Below are 16,269 nucleotides of genomic sequence, written 5' to 3' on the forward strand. Positions count from 1 at the left end.
GGCAGGCCGGCAGTAGTAGACTCACCTCATTGCTGCTGCTGGCTGCCTGAAGATTAAATTACTGCGGCTGGAGAGAAGGTAGGAGAGGGAGTCGGGAGATAGACTGTGAGGGGAAACAGCTTCAGAGGTTGGAGGAGGGAGGGAGGCTGGAGAAACAGCACAGAGAGGGAGGGAGGGAAGGGGGAATGAAGAAACAGCATGGAAAGAGGGATGGAGGGATGGCTGGAGAAGCATTATGGAAAGGAGAGAGTGCAGGAGAAAAGAGCATGGAGTAGGGCAGTGCTGGATGGGAGGGGAGAGACAAACAGCAGGAGAGGAGGTTGGAAGGAGAGAGAAGGGCACCTGCGTAGGGGGAGGTTGGGGGTTGGAAAGAGATATAGAAAGAAAGCACACACAGGAGAGGGGAGGATAGAATGAGAGAGAGAGAGAAGCACCCTGTGGGGAAGGAGGGTTGGAGGAAGAGAAAGAAGCACTAAAAGGGTACAGAGGAAGGGAAGGGGGTCCCCATATGCCTCATGACGAAGGCCACACACCATTTTAGTAGCCTTCCTCTGGACCGACTCCATCCTTTTTATATCTTTTTGAAGGTGCGGCCTCCAGAATTGTACACAATTTTCTAAATGAGGTCTCACCAAAGTCTTATACAGGGGCTTCAATACATCCTTTTTCCTACTGGCCATACCTCTCCCTATGCACCCTAGCATCCTTCTAGCTTTCACCGTCACCTTTTCAACCTGTTTGGCCACCCTAAGATCATTACATACATTCACACCCAAGTCCCGCTCTTCTGTCGTGCACATAAGTTATTCACGCCCTCAGTGGCATACACCCAGGGCCCATCATTTTTTGACACCCCCCCATCTGTATGAAAAACATGACTTTTAGTAACAATCCACACGTCACACATGAATATCTAGGAAAAGGCAGCATCTTACATACTGCAGTGAGCAGTACATCAATAAACCCATTGTAAAACTAAACAAGCCAGATTAGTACAGATCAATCCTACACAGTCAGTCCTAACAGAAAACCATGTCTTTTATAACACACAGAACACAGAAAACACCTTCACCTAGTATGTAATCACAAATTAACTCCTTCCCTTTTACAAAACTGTATGTAGTGTGGTTTTTAGCTACGGTGGTAACAGCTCAGATGCCAACGCTAAAAAACGCTCTACAGTTTTGTAAATGGGGAGATAGAATAAAAATACATAGACAAAGGTTAAACTGAAGCACCAAGAAGCTGGACTCTGCATACAATGCAACATCACAGAAACAGCGATGCACCTAAAGCAAAAAATAAATAAATAAATAAATATAATTTTTTTTCTAACTTCTCTTCTTTGGTTTCTGTTTTCCTCATCTTTTTGTCACTCTCTTCCTTTCATCAACTGTCTACCCTCTCTCTGCCCCTTCTATATGGCATCTCTCTTTCTATTCCCGTTCTAGAAACTTTATGTATCCCCCTTCCATTTCTCCCTTCACCCCCATTAGTCTGGCATCCATCTTCCTCCCTTCCCTCCTCCAATGGTCTGGCATCTCTCCTCTTCTTCCCTTCCCTCTCCCACACGGTCTGGCATTTCACTCTCTCCTCTCCCTTCCCCCCACTTCCATCAGCATCTGCCCCCTTTCTCTCCCTCCAACCCAATTCCATGCAGTATCCTTCCTCCTTATGACTCCCTGCAATTCCATCAGCATCTGCCCCTTTCTCTCCCTCCACCACGCTTCCATACCACCCTGACCCCCTTTCTCACCCTTCACCATAATTCCATACCACCCCGACCCCCTTTCTCACCCTTCACCATGATTCCATACCACTCTGACTCCCTTTCTCACCCTTCACCATGATTCCATACCACCCTGACCCCCCTTTGTCACTCTACACCCTTCCATACCACTCTGACCCCCTTTGTCACCCTTCACCATGTTTCCATACCATCCTGACCCCCTTTCTCACCCTTCACCATGATTCCATACCACCCTGACCCCCCTTTGTCACCCTTCACCATGATTCCATACCACCCTGACCCCTCTTTGTCACCCTCCACACCCTTCCATACCACCCTGACCCCTCTTTGTCACCCTTAAGCATGATTCCATACCACCCTGACTCCCTTTCTCACCCTTCACACCCTTCCATGCCATCCTGACCTCCTTTCACCACCCTACTATGCTCCTTTCTTTCTCCATTCCAAAGGTCCCGCGATGACTGCTTCTGCTCCGGATGGAAGAGGTAAGTGATGTCGGAGGGGGCTGGGCCGGCAGACGCTGTTAGTTGCGGCAAGATCCCGTGATGACTGCGGCTGCCAGTCCACCCCCACCCCCCAACGTCACCTCTTCTGGAACAGGCGGTAGACGGCGCAGTCATCGCGGGACCTTCATTCACTTCAGCGCGGCTGCCGTCTCTGCTCTAAGTATGGCAGCCGTGCTGAGGTGCTGTTTGCAGAAGTGCGGGAGGTTCCGGGTCCGGCCGGCTGTGCACCCCCTTGGAGCGTGCACCCATGGTGGACCGCCCCCCCCCCCCCTGCCCCCTCCTTGGTACACCACTGCATGCCATAAACTACCATTTATTTGGGTTTTTGCAGCTCAAATGCATGACCTTGCATTTCTTAGCATTAAATTGTAGCCAAATTTCAGACCATTCTTTAAGCTTTGCTTTTTTCATGTTGTTCACAACATCCTAGGTATCTACTCTATTGCAGATTTTGGTATCATCCGCAAAGAGGCAAATCTGACCCGACAACCCTTCAGCCATATCATTTATAAAAATGTTAAAAAGAACAAGCCTTGCACACTACTGGTAACATCCCTTTCCTCAGAGCGATCTCCATTGATTACTACCCTCTGTTGCCTTCCACTCAACCAGTTCTTGACCCAGCCCATCACTTTGGGACCCATCCCAAGGGCACTCAGTTTATTTATTAGACATCTGTGTGGAACACTGTCAAAGGCTTTACTAAAATCTAAATATACCACATCTAGCGCACATCCTCTATCCAATTCTCTGGTCACCCAGTCAAAGAAATTGATCAGATTTGTCTTACAAGACCTACCTCTAGTGAATCCATGTTGCCTCCAGTCCTGTAATCTACAGGATTCAAAAAGCTTCACCATTCTCTGTTGTAAAACCGTTTCCATTAATTTGCTTACCACAGAAGTCAGACTTACCGACCTATAATTCCCTACTTCTTCCTTACTTCCACTTTTGTGGAGTGAGTCCACATCCGCCCTTCTCCAGTCTTCCGTTACCACTTTAGATACTCTAGAGACTTGTTGAAAAGGTCAGTCAGCAGAGCTACCAGAACTTCCCTAAGTTCCTTCAGCACCTTTGGATGTACATCATCCGGCTGCATTGCTTTGTCTCAGAGGTGTACCTAGGGCATGTGACACCTGGGGCCCATTGTTTTTTGACACTCCCCCCCCCCAATTAAAAAAAATATTTTTAGTAATGTTCCCCCAGGTACCAGCCATGAGTGGGTGTTCCCGGCCTAGGAGTCATGATCCAGGAACTTCCCTTCTCACAGCCCTGTGCCAAGGTTCTGGATAGTCCCCATGGCCCAGCATGTTCCCAGCCTTCTCTACCTTTACCTTCCGTGAAGCTGAAAAAACTGCCAGCCTCGGAAGTGATTCAGCTACGTCGCCCGTGGCTTCCCTCCTGCTTTCCGTGTCTGCCTCTGCCATAATCCACCCGGGCGGAAACAGGAAGTTGCGTCATTGGCAGACGCAAAAAGCAGGAAGGGGAGCCGCGGGCGATGTAGCTGAATTACTGCTGAGGCCGGCAGTTTTTCAGCTTCACACAAGGTAAAGGGAGAGAAGGCTGGGAACATGCTGTGCCATAGAGACTATCCAGAGCCTTGGCACCGGGCCGTGAGAAAGGAAGTTCCTGGACCATGACTCCCAGGCTGGGAACACACCCCTCATAGCTGGCACCCAGGGCGGACTGCCCCCCCCCTCCCCTTGGTATGCCACTGCTTTGTCTATCTTTATTTTAGCTAGCTCCTCATGAACACAACCCTCTGAAAATTGATCAGGGTCTATTACTCCTCCATCCCTATTCACATTTGTCGTTTGCGGTTCCGCTCCCAGTGCTTAATAAAAGACTGACAGCACAGATCTGTGGGGTCAGAAATGGCAACAGATTCAGCGGTGGAATGAGGGGCTAAAACGCAGACCTGCAGACATGAAATCTGAAACCTGAGCTGTCAATAAATGAAGATTTTTAAGGACGTGCAGTTGAGATCCATCTGCCTTCCCCACACCAGTTGCTTTTCCAGATCAGAGACAGCACAACTTACAGCAATTGTGGCGCTCTAGTTTTCAAATGGATGATGTTGACGATAGTGGTTCCCATGACCCCGCTGATGTCAACTTCCTGTTCCAGGGATGGGGAACAGCAAAGTTGACATTCTACACTTGAAGACTGGTGCTATACACCTCGGGGAAACAGCAGCAGTGGTGGGAGTGGCAGCTGGAGGAAAGTGAAAAAGGAACCAAATGGGTTCTCAACAGTTGCCCTGTGCTCCCTGTAGAGGTCTTGCATTCCGCTTGTTGAGAATCTATTCTCTACGAGCCAATAAAAATATCCAACCTTTGGTATCCCTGACTTGATTTTATTATTCTGCATCTCTTTCTTATATGTTCCTATTAGTTTTCTCTCTCATCTTTCTACTTTTTCTGTTCTGTTTTCCTTCTTTTCCTCTTTCCTTCACCAGTGGACATTTACATAAGAACATAAAAATTGCCACTGCTGGGTCAGACCAGCAGTCCATCATGCCTAGCAGTCCGCTCACGCGGCGGCCCTCTGGTCAAAGACCAGCACCCTAACTGAGACTAGCCCTATCAGTGCACATTCTTTTTCAGCAGGAACTTGTCTCACTTTGTCTTGAATCCTTGGAGGGTGTTTTCCCCTATATCAGCCTCTGGAAGAGCGTTCCAGCTTTCTACCACTCTCTGGGTGAAGAAAAACTTCCTTACGTTTGTACAGAATCTATCCCCTTTCAACTTTAGAGAGTTCCCTCTTGTTCTCCCTACCTTGGAGAGGGTGAACAACCTGTCCTTATCTCTAAGTCTATCTCCTTCATTTTGTGTAAGTTTCTATCCCTTTCCCTTGATATTTACCCCTTTTTAGGTTCAAACAATTTGTATTGATGTAAACACAGCAAATACAACACCAGCGCACCCCAAAGGTGCACAGTACAAATAATAATGCATCATATACAATAATATAACAAGCATATACAATAAAAGAGTGACATCAACCAAACTCCTTCCCCTTCCTTCTCTACATAGGGCAAATGAGATTAATGAGGGTGGAAAGGCACTCCAAAGCCCCAAAAATGTCACACTACCCCTTCCCCCCACCTGAGCCACTTATCCTATCTTTGACTAATTGCCACAACCTTCAATACACCCCATTTCCCCTCCTCAAACCCCCCTCTCCTCCCCCCAATGATACTCCCCACCCCGTCCCACCAGTACTCACCATTACTCTCCCAACCCAACTAACTAACAAATTAAGACACCCATCTTAAAACCACACTGCGGCCCTTAGGATGTAAGACTTGCAGATAAGGCTCCCATATATTCAAAAACAACATCTTTCGTTTCCTAGACCCTCCGACATCTCGCGCCTCCTAAATGACCAACTGATGCAATTGGTTCTGCCAATGCCAATATGCCGGAGGGTCCGGAACCGTCCAGCACTGAAGAATACATTTCCCGGCCAGTAAACTCATCTTCCTACACAAAGCTTGATGCCCCCTAGGTAAATGGCCAAAAGCCTCTGGCAAATCCAAGACAAAGTGGTCCGGGGTACTGCGTAAGACTCTTCCAATTAACCCTGACATATAAGAGATTAAACGCCTCCAGATGCGCTGAATAATGGGGCAGAACCAAAAGGCATGTCCCAAAGTATGACCTCCCGTCCCACATTTATGACATAGTGGCATAGGAAGACCTCTACTATAAAACATCTGTGTACGAGTGTAATAAGCACGTAAGGTCACCCTATAATTCGTTTCCTACAACCAAGCACATGGAGTCATCCCAAGTGTCACCCTCAAAGTAGAGGCTACATCCCAATGTCCCAGATTAATCTGCAATTCCTTTTCCCATTTACCCTTGATGCTCTGGTAGTCCCTGGCAGGTTGTAAATCTTGAAAACTAGCATAAATGCTAGAGACCGTAAGAAACGTCCCCTCCTCTTGAGCAAACAACTCCCGCAGCCTGGCCCCCAAGTCAAACTCAATTGTGCTCTGTCGAGGGATCTCATATAGTGTTTTACTTGAAACAAAGAAAGATGACGGCAGATAAGGGCTACAGCCCATCAAGTCTGCCCACACCATTGACCCACCCTTATAATTCTACTGGCCCCCTTAACTCTACTGACCTGCTCTATTAAGTCAATATCCTAGCGACCCTATTCATTGGTATGACCCTCGCAGTGATCCCACATGGGTATCCCATTTATTCTTGAAGTCTGGGATATTGCGGGCCTCGATCACCTGTACTGGAAGCTTGTTCCAATGCTCTATCACTCATTCCGTGAAGAAGTACTTCCTGACGTCTCCACGAAACTTCCCTCCCCTGAGTTTGAGCGGATGTCCTCTTGTGTTCGAGGGTCCTTTGAGAAGAAAGATATCATCTTCCACCTTGACCCGTCCCGTGATGTACTTAAATGTCTCAATCATGTCTCCCCTCTCCCTACGCTCCTCGAGAGTATTGAGCTGCAATTTGTTCAGTCTTTCTTCGTACGAGAGACCTTTTAGCCCCGAGACCATCCTGGTGGCCATCCGCTGAACCGACTCAATTCTGAGCACATCTTTACGGTAATGTGGCCTCTAGAATTGCACACAGTATTCTAGATGAGGTCTCACCATGGCTCTGTACAATGGCATCATGACCTCAGGCTTTCTGTTGACGAAACTTCTCTTGATACAACCCAATATCTGCCTTGCCTTAGATGAAGCCTTCTCCACTTGATTGGCAGTCTTCATGTCTGCACTGATGAACACTACATTATGGAACTCCTTGCCACAATACCTCCGCGACGAACAACAACTTGTTAAATTTAAATCTTGTCTAAAGACTTTCTTATTTCATGACGCTTTTAACCTAACCTAGATTTCCTACTATCTATCTTCACTCTCTTCTCTTTTATTTCTATTTTTTCTCCTCTTGCAAGCAATTACTACTACAATATGCCCTCACCTTCATGTTTTTTCCCTACCCATTCTTCCCTTTTCTTCTTATTAAATGTAACTTTTTCCCCTCCTTCCTTACTATCCTCACAGTCAAGTCTGTCTGGTATCGTCATTTATGTCTCACTTAAATATTTTATCCATTCTTCCCTTTTTACTCCCTCTTTTAAATTATATTGTTAACCGGCCAGATATTTGTTTTTATGGTCGGGATATTAAAAACTAATAAACTTGGAAACTTGGAAACACTCCCAAGTCTCGTTCTGCCATAGTCTTGGTCAAAATTTCTCCATTCAAGGTGTAATTTCTGCATGGATTTCCATTTCCGAGATGCATGACCTTACATTTCTTGGCGTTGAAGCCCACCTGCCAGATAGAGGACCAACTTTCTAAAGTACGGAGGTCCTGTTCCATAGTATCCTGTATATTGTAGCCGTTTACGATATTGCATAGTTTGGCATCATCAGCGAATAAGGTTACCTTACCTTGAAGCCCTTGAGTCAAATCCCTAATGAATATGTTGAAGAGAAGTGGACCCAGGACTGAGCCCTGCGGCACTCCTTTGGTCACTTCCGACGTTTTAGAGAGGGTACCGTTAACCATCACCCTCTGAAGTCTGCCACTTAGCCAATCTTTAACCCATGTAGTTAGTGTTACTCCTAACCCCATCGATTCCATCTTGTTCAGCAGTCTGCGGTGTGGGACGCTGTCAAAAGCTTTGCTGAAGTCAAGGTATACGACGTCTAAGGACTCTCCCGAGTCCAGCCTTCTTGTTACCTAGTCAAAGAAGCTGATAAGATTGGACTGGCAGGATCTACCCTCGGTGAATCCATGTTGACTGGGGTCCCGGAGATTCCCCTCATTCAAGATCATATCTAATTTATGCTTAATTAGTGTTTCCATGAGTTTACACACTATTGAATTGAGACTCACCGGTCTATAGTTCGCAGCCGCAGCCTTGCAACCCTTTTTATGCAGAGGAACGACGTTGGCTGTTTTCCAGTCTAATGGAACTTTCCCCATGCTTAGTGAGAGATTGAAGAGCACGGCCAACGGTTCCGCCAGAACATCTCTCAATTCTCTAAGCACTCTTGGGTGTAAATTGTCTGGTCCCATGGCCTTGTTCTCCTTGAGCCTTGTCAGCTCGCTGTAGACATCTTCAGGTGTGAACTCAAAATTCTGAAACGGGTCTACCGCAATTTGTTTTGCCTTCAACTGTGGTCCATGTCCCGGTGCCTCACAGGTGAAGACTGAGCAGAAATATTCATTTAGTATTTTGGCTTTTTCGGAATCCGCCACCGCGTAGTTTCTGTCCGGTCTTCTAAGGCGTACTATGCCGTCTGTGTTCCTTTTCCTATCACTAATATACCTGAAGAAAGACTTGTCCCCTTTTTTAATGTTTTTTGCCAAAGTTTCTTCCACTCGAAGTTTGGCCTCCCTAACTGCTGTTTTGACCACTGCAATCCTGGTTTTATATTCTACTTTAGTTTCCCTTCTCTGCGTACGTTTGTAGGAAATGCTGTTTTCTTCTCCTTAATGAAGTGCGAGATCTCCTCAGTGAACCATTGGGGTTTATTGTTTCTTTGCCGTTTGTCTACCGATTTTATGTAGCGATTAGTAGCTTCGTGTATTGATGATTTCAGGTACGACCACATAGCTTCCACATTACCGGTCTCTGCTTGGTCCTGCAGCGTCTGATGGACGAAATCTCCCATGCGTGTGAAGTCGGTGTCCCGGAAATTAAGTACCTTTGTTTTTGTGATTGATTTAGGGAATCCTTTCCTAAGGTTGAACCATACCATGTTATGGTCGCTGGAGGCTAGCGTATCCCCTACCGAGACCTCTGAGACGCTTTCCCCGTTGGTGAGTACCAGGTCAAGGATCGCCTGGGCCCTAGTGGGCTCCGTTACCATCTGTTTTAGTTGTGCACCATTTATGGAGGTCAAAAGCCTCTTGCTGCCACTGGTGGTTGCTGAAAATGTGTTCCAGTCTGCATCAGGCATGTTGAAGTCCCCTAGCAGTACAGTGTCGCCCCGTAGAGTGATATTCTCTATGTCTTCAATTAATTCTGTGTCCATGTCTTCCAGTTGTCTTGGGGGTCTGTATACCACACCAAGGTACAGGCATTTATTGCCACCTCTTGATGACATGCAAACTGCGCTCCCCAGGTCTCCCCCACCTTAGCTAGTAAATCTGCATATGTCAACAGCTCCCCATCATCCCCCCCAAATATGTTCTAAACTTGTAACTCCTTTCGCACTCCAGGATAGATATTCTCTTGATTCCTTTCCCGGAGGAAAGGCCGGGTTTCCCCGCAAGGGCAAGAGATCAGTGACCATTGGATCTCCTCCCAAGGCATGCACAAGCCAACACCAAGCCGCTTGCAATGCACTAAATAATACACTGGATCTGATAGAAGGGGGCAGCACCTTCCAAGAACTATGCAGTAATGCAAACACATCATAGGGAGCAAAAAACTCCCGGTCCATCAGAAGAGGGGTATAATTGCTAGTCATATTCACCCAATCTCCCAAATGACGAAGCAGACACGCATAATTATAAATCTGCACATCTGGTAATCCTAATCCTCCCCTATGCCAATTCCCCAACAACTGAGACACCTTCAATTTAGGTTTCTTAGCTGCCCAACAAAAACGAGTAACCCTTTTATAAAGAATGCGTAAATTTTTCTTTAGCAAGCACAACGGCAGAGTCTGCAAAACATACAGCCATTTGGGAAAGATGAACATCTTAACCAAACAAATGCGCCCCATCAGAGAAAGGGGCAATGCCCTCCATGTCTCCAGCAAGAGCTCTGTCTATTGCTGAAGCTTATCCACATTAAGACGATACAAACGGGGAACCTGCATAGTCATCAAAGTCCCCAAATACACAAACTGCCCAGGCGCCCATGTCAACGGAAATCCATTCCCCCATAGGGCCTGAACTGCCGCAGAGGATGCTAATGCCTCCGATTTATCCACATTTAAGCGAAACCCTGCATATTCACCATATTCTTTTATCAAGTCCAGTAAGGCTGTCAAAAGAAGGCAAAGGATCTGTAAGATGTACTAAAAATATCATCCACAAAGGCCGATAACTTAAAAGAGGTAGCCCCTTTTTAAATCCTTCCTGCTCTTCTTCCTTTCTTCCACTGTCATGCTCTTGCCAACAGATTTGTTATTGTGGCGCAAAAAAATAGTAGAAAATCTCATGACCTATTTATGTTCCCTTTAGTCAAGTGCTGTAAAAGTAAGAAACATCATGGGCATTGTCTTTCCTACCAAGCAGCTTACTATGAAAAGATTTCCGTCTATTATTAATTAGATCTACCACGTCTTATGAGCATTTTAGAAAACTGTTCAAAAGTTTTATTTTTTCAAAATTTCTGATCAATTAGATTTCTGTATATTATATTATTCCTGTATTTTTTCATAGCATAATCTTTTGTTAACCACATTGAACTCATAGCTACGCGGTCTAGAAATCTGCTATTATGTTATGTTATGCTCTTCCATATTTCCTTGGTATTCTCTTTCTCCTTTTCACTCTCTCTCCCTCCTGAAACATTCTCACTTTCCCCTGTCTCCCCACCCAGACCAGCAACCTTCTTTTCTCCTTCTCATCCCACTCTCCTATGGCTTAGCATCTCCAGCTTTCACTTCTCTCTTCCAGTTCAGTATTTCTAACCCACTCATCTTCCTTGCCAGTCTAGATATCCATCTCTCCTTTCCCTCCCAGTTCAGCATCTCCATCTCTTCTCCTCTTCCAGTCATGCCCATCTCTCCCCTCCCCATCCAGTTCAACCCTCTCCACCTCTCTTTCCTCGGTCCTTCCTGTTCAGCCATTTCTATCCTTCTTTCCACTCTCTTTCCATCCATCCAGCCATCTCCATCTCTCTTTCTACTCCTTCCTGTCCAGCCATCTCCACCTCTCTGTCATCTCTGATCCAGTCCAGCACCTGCACCATTTTCCTCCCTCCTTCCAGCTCAGCCATCTCCATGTCTCATCCACTCTATCCAGCCATCTTCATGTTTCTCCACCCTTCCTCATCCACCCATCTCCACCACTCTCTCTTTTATGCTTCCAGTTCAGCCATCTTGTGTAATTGTACATCACCTTGAACCTTTATGGACATAGGGCGATCCACAAATCTTAGATTAGATTAGATCTTCATCTCTCTCCACCTCTTCCCTTTCCAACCATCTCCATTTTTCTCTCCACCCCTTCTCCCTCTACAACAACCATCTCAATCTGTTATCTCTAATCGTCCAGTCCACCATCTGACCCTATCTCTCCTCTCCCCCTTCTAGACCAGTATCTTTCATTCTCTCTCTTCTTCCCTGCTCCAGTTCTGAAACCTTCCTTTGCAGATCCTTCTTGGTGTTAGCATATAAAAAAGAACAGGGACATGACAGAGAGTCTCTATTCATGCATGATGTGAGTCCCTGTTGTGCCCTGTCTCCCTGAGAAACTCTTTCTGTTATCATGGAGGCAGGATCTGACAGATGTTTGGTATACTTGGGCAGAGGTTCTGCAGTGGAAGACTTTGTTTATTTTATACTGACACTGAAGCAAACAATAAGGAAATGTGAAGGAAAGTTTGAGACGTTTACCTCCCTTTTGTGGTCCACATTTTATCTCTGTCTCTATTACTAAAATTGGAGACAAGGAAGTCAGCTAGGAAGACAAGGGTCTAAAATTGGGGATGTCTGGTAAATTTATATAAACAGGACAGAGATGGACCAGTGGTCCTTATCATAAAGCTTATAAGGACTGACTTAACTGAATATGTACAGTATACTCTGGAAGAAAGATGAGATAGAGCCATTTAAATACCTCAGTGATATAAATGCATAGGAGGAGAAAGTCATTCAACTGAAAGAAAGTTCTGGAACAATGGGCATAGGATAAAGGTGAAAAGGGAAGATTCAGGAGTAATCTGAGCAAATATTTCTGTATAGAAATAGTGAGAGATGAATGAATGGAGGTGGTGCAAAGGAGGTCTGACTTAATGACAGCGTGCAATAAGTACAGAGAAACCATTTGTAGATCTTGGAAGTTGCTGCAGATGGCAAGGGCTGGCACTTCTTCAAGGTCGTAGAATTTGGACTGGGCTGGGGCAGGGCTGTGGGCTGGCTCTGGTGCCCTGCAATTCCTGCCCTCCAGGGCAGAGGGTGCTGCAGGGCAACAGGTGCAGTCTGACAGGGGCGCAGGTCCTTCTCTCAGCCCTTGGCTCTAAGATTTGAAAGTTGCACATTTCCGGGTCAGAGCTGCCACAGGCTCGAGCTTGTTCTGGAAGCTGAGGCTGCAGGTACAGAGTTAACTTCAAAGGCAATTGCAGAGAGGGAGAGAGACCGGCACTCGTAGTCCGCCTTTTTGCATTTTATAAACAGGACAAAAGCTGCTTTGGCTTTCCCTGCTCAGGTGGCATTACTCGCCAGAGGACAGGATGCAACACATTTGCTACCTCCAATTCTTCCTGCTTAATCTTTGATTTGCTTTGTGCAGCTCTGAACTCTTTGTGTTTGCCCAGTACAGGAAGAAATGCATTTCTCTTTCCGCAGGATTTTACAGTTTATCCTGCTCATTCCTTGATTTTCTCTCTTTATTTGGGGAAATGTGTATCTCTCTATTTGCTCAGGATAGCAGCAAAGGCATGTCTCTTTCTCCTCTTTCCTTGGAATTTTACAGAGTTTCTCCTGCCCATTCCTTGATTTTCTCTCTTTATTTGGGGAAATGTGTATCTCTGATCTCTCTTTATTTGCCCAGTACAGGAAGAAATGCATTTCTCTTTCCCCGGGATTTTACAGTTTCTCCTGCTCATTCCTTGATTTTATCTCTTTATTTGGGGAAATGTGTATCTCTGATCTCTCTTTATTTGCCCAGTACAGGAAGAAATGCATTTCTCTTTCCCTGGGATTTTACAGTTTCTCCTGCTCATTCCTTGATTTTCTCTCTTTATTTGGGGAAATGTGTATCTCTGATCTCTCTTTATTTGCCCAGTACAGGAAGAAATGCATTTCTCTTTCCCCGGGATTTTACAGTTTCTCCTGCTCATTCCTTGATTTTATCTCTTTATTTGGGGAAATGTGTATCTCTGATCTCTCTTTATTTGCCCAGTACAGGAAGAAATGCATTTCTCTTTCCCTGGGATTTTACAGTTTCTCCTGCCCATTCCTTGATTTTATCTCTTTATTTGGGGAAATGTGTATCTCTCTATTTGCTCAGGATATCAGCAAAGGAATGTCTCTTTCTCCTCTTTCCTTGGAATTTTACAGAGTTTCTCCTGCCCATTCCTTGATTTTATCTCTTTATTTGGGGAAATGTGTATCTCTGATCTCTCTTTATTTGCCCAGAACAGGAAGAAATGCATTTCTCTTTCCTCAGGATTTTACAGTTTCTCCTGCTCATTCCTTGATTTTCTCTCTTTATTTTGGGAAATGTGTATCTCTCTATTTGCTCAGTACAGCAGCAAAGGCATGTCTCTTTCTCCTCTTTCCTTGGAATTTTACAGAGTTTCTCCTGCCCATTCCTTGATTTTATCTCTTTATTTGGGGAAATGTGTATCTCTGATCTCTCTTTATTTGCCCAGTACAGGAAGAAATGCATTTCTCTTTCCCCAGGGTTTTACAGTTTCTCCTGCTCATTCCTTGATTTTCTCTCTTTATTTGGGGAAATGTGTATCTCTCTATTTGCTCAGGATAGCAGCAAAGGCATGTCTCTTTCTCCTCTTTCCTTGGAATTTTACAGAGTTTCTCCTGCCCATTCCTTGATTTTCTCTCTTTATTTGGGGAAATGTGTATCTCTGATCTCTCTTTATTTGCCCAGTACAGGAAGAAATGCATTTCTCTTTCCCTGGGATTTTACAGTTTCTCCTGCCCATTCCTTGATTTTCTCTCTATATTTGGGGAAATGTGTATCTCTCTATTTGCTCAGGATAGCAGCAAAGGCATGTCTCTTTCTCCTCTTTCCTTGGAATTTTACAGTTTCTCCTGCCCATTCCTTGATTTTATCTCTTTATTTGGGTAAATGTGTATCTCTGATCTCTATTTGCCCAGTATAGGAAGAAATGCATTTCTCTTTCCCCAGGATTTTACAGTTTCTCCTGCTCATTCCTTGATTTTCTCTCTTTATTTGGGGAAATGTGTATCTCTGATCTCTCTTTATTTGCCCAGTACAGGAAGAAATGCATTTCTCTTTCCCCGGGATTTTACAGTTTCTCCTGCTCATTCCTTGATTTTATCTCTTTATTTGGGGAAATGTGTATCTCTGATCTCTCTTTATTTGCCCAGTACAGGAAGAAATGCATTTCTCTTTCCCCAGGGTTTTACAGTTTCTCCTGCCCATTCCTTGATTTTCTCTCTTTATTTGGGGAAATGTGTATCTCTCTATTTGCTCAGGATAGCAGCAAAGGCATGTCTCTTTCTCCTCTTTCCTTGGAATTTTACAGTTTCTCCTGCCCATTCCTTGATTTTATCTCTTTATTTGGGTAAATGTGTATCTCTGATCTCTATTTGCCCAGTATAGGAAGAAATGCATTTCTCTTTCCCCAGGATTTTACAGTTTCTCCTGCTCATTCCTTGATTTTATCTCTTTATTTGGGGAAATGTGTATCTCTGATCTCTCTTTATTTGCCCAGTACAGGAAGAAATGCATTTCTCTTTCCCCAGGATTTTACAGTTTCTCCTGCTCATTCCTTGATTTTCTCTCTTTATTTTGGGAAATGTGTATCTCTCTATTTGCTCAGGATAGCAGCAAAGGCATGTCTCTTTCTCCTCTTTCCTTGGAATTTTACAGTTTCTCCTACCCATTCCTTGATTTTATCTCTTTATTTGGGTAAATGTGTATCTCTGATCTCTATTTGCCCAGTACAGGAAGAAATGCATTTCTCTTTCCCTGGGATTTTACAGAGTTTCTCCTGCCCATTCCTTGATTTTATCTCTTTATTTGGGTAAATGTGTATCTCTGATCTCTATTTGCCCAGTACAGGAAGAAATGCATTTCTCTTTCCCTGGGATTTTACAGTTTCTCCTGCTCATTCCTTGATTTTCTCTCTTTATTTGGGGAAATGTGTATCTCTGATCTCTCTTTATTTGCCCAGTACAGGAAGAAATGCATTTCTCTTTCCCCGGGATTTTACAGTTTCTCCTGCTCATTCCTTGATTTTATCTCTTTATTTGGGGAAATGTGTATCTCTGATCTCTCTTTATTTGCCCAGTACAGGAAGAAATGCATTTCTCTTTCCCTGGGATTTTACAGTTTCTCCTGCCCATTCCTTGATTTTCTCTCTTTATTTGGGGAAATGTGTATCTCTCTATTTGCTCAGGATAGCAGCAAAGGCATGTCTCTTTCTCCTCTTTCCTTGGAATTTTACAGAGTTTCTCCTGCCCATTCCTTGATTTTCTCTCTTTATTTGGGGAAATGTGTATCTCTGATCTCTCTTTATTTGCCCAGTACAGGAAGAAATGCATTTCTCTTTCCCTGGGATTTTACAGTTTCTCCTGCCCATTCCTTGATTTTCTCTCTTTATTTGGGGAAATGTGTATCTCTCTATTTGCTCAGGATAGCAGCAAAGGCATGTCTCTTTCTCCTCTTTCCTTGGAATTTTACAGAGTTTCTCCTGCCCATTCCTTGATTTTCTCTCTTTATTTGGGTAAATGTGTATCTCTGATCTCTCTTTATTTGCCCAGTACAGGAAGAAATGCATTTCTCTTTCCCCGGGATTTTACAGTTTCTCCTGCTCATTCCTTGATTTTCTCTCTTTATTTGGGGAAATGTGTATCTCTGATCTCTCTTTATTTGCCCAGTACAGGAAGAAATGCATTTCTCTTTCCCCAGGGTTTTACAGTTTCTCCTGCTCATTCCTTGATTTTCTCTCTTTATTTGGGGAAATGTGTATCTCTCTATTTGCTCAGGATAGCAGCAAAGGCATGTCTCTTTCTCCTCTTTCCTTGGAATTTTACAGAGTTTCTCCTGCCCATTCCTTGATTTTCTCTCTTTATTTGGGGAAATGTGTATCTCTGATCTCTCTTTATTTGCCCAGTACAGGAAGAAATGCATTTCTC

At 44.6% G+C, this 16,269-nt stretch overlaps 1 protein-coding gene and 1 long non-coding RNA gene across 4 annotated transcripts in view; one reads left to right on the forward strand and one right to left on the reverse strand.

The window, feature by feature from the left end:
• The window catches only part of LOC117357288, a 101,895-nt gene that overhangs the window by 19,816 nt on the left and 65,810 nt on the right, over positions 1-16,269 (reverse strand). The window lies entirely within an intron of this gene.
• Positions 1-16,269, forward strand: part of ARHGEF39 (Rho guanine nucleotide exchange factor 39) — a 127,451-nt gene that overhangs the window by 19,473 nt on the left and 91,709 nt on the right. For 2 of the 3 annotated variants that reach the window (XR_004538779.1, XM_033937591.1), the window contains exon 1: positions 12,440-12,515. The exons of the other annotated variant lie outside the window; for it this stretch is intronic. The gene's annotated coding sequence lies outside the window, so the exon portion shown is untranslated. Of the gene's footprint in view, positions 1-12,439; positions 12,516-16,269 lie in introns of those variants that run through there. 3 annotated transcript variants of the gene reach the window in all.

Source organism: Geotrypetes seraphini, chromosome 1 (assembly GCF_902459505.1).
Source record: "Geotrypetes seraphini chromosome 1, aGeoSer1.1, whole genome shotgun sequence".
Classification (NCBI taxonomy): domain Eukaryota; kingdom Metazoa; phylum Chordata; class Amphibia; order Gymnophiona; family Dermophiidae; genus Geotrypetes; species Geotrypetes seraphini.